The sequence below is a fragment of the Musa acuminata genome, unplaced genomic scaffold (genome assembly GCF_036884655.1).
Source record: "Musa acuminata AAA Group cultivar baxijiao unplaced genomic scaffold, Cavendish_Baxijiao_AAA HiC_scaffold_464, whole genome shotgun sequence".
NCBI classification, from domain to species: Eukaryota; Viridiplantae; Streptophyta; class Magnoliopsida; order Zingiberales; family Musaceae; genus Musa; species Musa acuminata.
In genome coordinates this window covers 70,001-72,500 of record NW_027020711.1, presented here as the reverse complement: position 1 = coordinate 72,500, position 2,500 = coordinate 70,001, and positions in this window count along the sequence as shown.

Below are 2,500 nucleotides of genomic sequence, written 5' to 3'. Positions count from 1 at the left end.
CAGCACCGTCCCTGCTATACGAAAGCCCCATCCAGCCCTGTGCCACCCGGGGGGTTCCAGGGTGCTGAGATGGCTGACATTTTGCTCCGCTCACGACGGTCGCCGCGCAACGCAAGAACAGGCCAAAAACTGGCCAAAACGGCCCAAAAACGGGCCAAAACTGGCCATTTTTGGCTGCGCGAGCGAGCGGCGAGCGGCGGACAGCGAGCGAAGCGAGAGGCAGCACCGTCCCTGCTATACGAAAGCCCCATCCAGCCCTGTGCCACCCGGGGGGTTCCAGGGTGCTGAGATGGCTGACATTTTGCTCCGCTCACGACGGTCACCGCGCAACGCAAGAACAGGCCAAAAACTGGCCAAAACGGCCCAAAAACGGGCCAAAACTGGCCATTTTTGGCTGCGCGAGCGAGCGGCGAGCGACGGACAGCGAGCGAAGCGAGAGGCAGCACCGTCCCTGCTATACGAAAGCCCCATCCAGCCCTGTGCCACCCGGGGGGTTCCAGGGTGCTGAGATGGCTGACATTTTGCTCCGCTCACGACGGTCGCCGCGCAACGCAAGAACAGGCCAAAAACTGGCCAAAACGGCCCAAAAACGGGCCAAAACTGGCCATTTTTGGCTGCGCGAGCGAGCGGCGAGCGGCGGACAGCGAGCGAAGCGAGAGGCAGCACCGTCCCTGCTATACGAAAGCCCCATCCAGCCCTGTGCCACCCGGGGGGTTCCAGGGTGCTGAGATGGCTGACATTTTGCTCCGCTCACGACGGTCGCCGCGCAACGCAAGAACAGGCCAAAAACTGGCCAAAACGGCCCAAAAACGGGCCAAAACTGGCCATTTTTGGCTGAGCGAGCGAGCGGCGAGCGGCGGACAGCGAGCGAAGCGAGAGGCAGCACCGTCCCTGCTATACGAAAGCCCCATCCAGCCCTGTGCCACCCGGGGGGTTCCAGGGTGCTGAGATGGCTGACATTTTGCTCCGCTCACGACGGTCGCCGCGCAACGCAAGAACAGGCCAAAAACGGGCCAAAACAGCCCAAAAACGGGCCAAAACTGGCCATTTTTGGCTGCGCGAGCGAGCGGCGAGCGACGGACAGCGAGCGAAGCGAGAGGCAGCACCGTCCCTGCTATACGAAAGCCCCATCCAGCCCTGTGCCACCCGGGGGGTTCCAGGGTGCTGAGATGGCTGACATTTTGCTCCGCTCACGACGGTCGCCGCGCAACGCAAGAACAGGCCAAAAACTGGCCAAAACGGCCCAAAAACGGGCCAAAACTGGCCATTTTTGGCTGCGCGAGCGAGCGGCGAGCGGCGGACAGCGAGCGAAGCGAGAGGCAGCACCGTCCCTGCTATACGAAAGCCCCATCCAGCCCTGTGCCACCCGGGGGGTTCCAGGGTGCTGAGATGGCTGACATTTTGCTCCGCTCACGACGGTCACCGCGCAACGCAAGAACAGGCCAAAAACTGGCCAAAACGGCCCAAAAACGGGCCAAAACTGGCCATTTTTGGCTGCGCGAGCGAGCGGCGAGCGACGGACAGCGAGCGAAGCGAGAGGCAGCACCGTCCCTGCTATACGAAAGCCCCATCCAGCCCTGTGCCACCCGGGGGGTTCCAGGGTGCTGAGATGGCTGACATTTTGCTCCGCTCACGACGGTCGCCGCGCAACGCAAGAACAGGCCAAAAACTGGCCAAAACGGCCCAAAAACGGGCCAAAACTGGCCATTTTTGGCTGCGCGAGCGAGCGGCGAGCGGCGGACAGCGAGCGAAGCGAGAGGCAGCACCGTCCCTGCTATACGAAAGCCCCATCCAGCCCTGTGCCACCCGGGGGGTTCCAGGGTGCTGAGATGGCTGACATTTTGCTCCGCTCACGACGGTCGCCGCGCAACGCAAGAACAGGCCAAAAACTGGCCAAAACGGCCCAAAAACGGGCCAAAACTGGCCATTTTTGGCTGCGCGAGCGAGCGGCGAGCGGCGGACAGCGAGCGAAGCGAGAGGCAGCACCGTCCCTGCTATACGAAAGCCCCATCCAGCCCTGTGCCACCCGGGGGGTTCCAGGGTGCTGAGATGGCTGACATTTTGCTCCGCTCACGACGGTCGCCGCGCAACGCAAGAACAGGCCAAAAACTGGCCAAAACGGCCCAAAAACGGGCCAAAACTGGCCATTTTTGGCTGAGCGAGCGAGCGGCGAGCGGCGGACAGCGAGCGAAGCGAGAGGCAGCACCGTCCCTGCTATACGAAAGCCCCATCCAGCCCTGTGCCACCCGGGGGGTTCCAGGGTGCTGAGATGGCTGACATTTTGCTCCGCTCACGACGGTCGCCGCGCAACGCAAGAACAGGCCAAAAACTGGCCAAAACGGCCCAAAAACGGGCCAAAACTGGCCATTTTTGGCTGAGCGAGCGAGCGGCGAGCGGCGGACAGCGAGCGAAGCGAGAGGCAGCACCGTCCCTGCTATACGAAAGCCCCATCCAGCCCTGTGCCACCCGGGGGGTTCCAGGGTGCTGAGATGGCTGACAT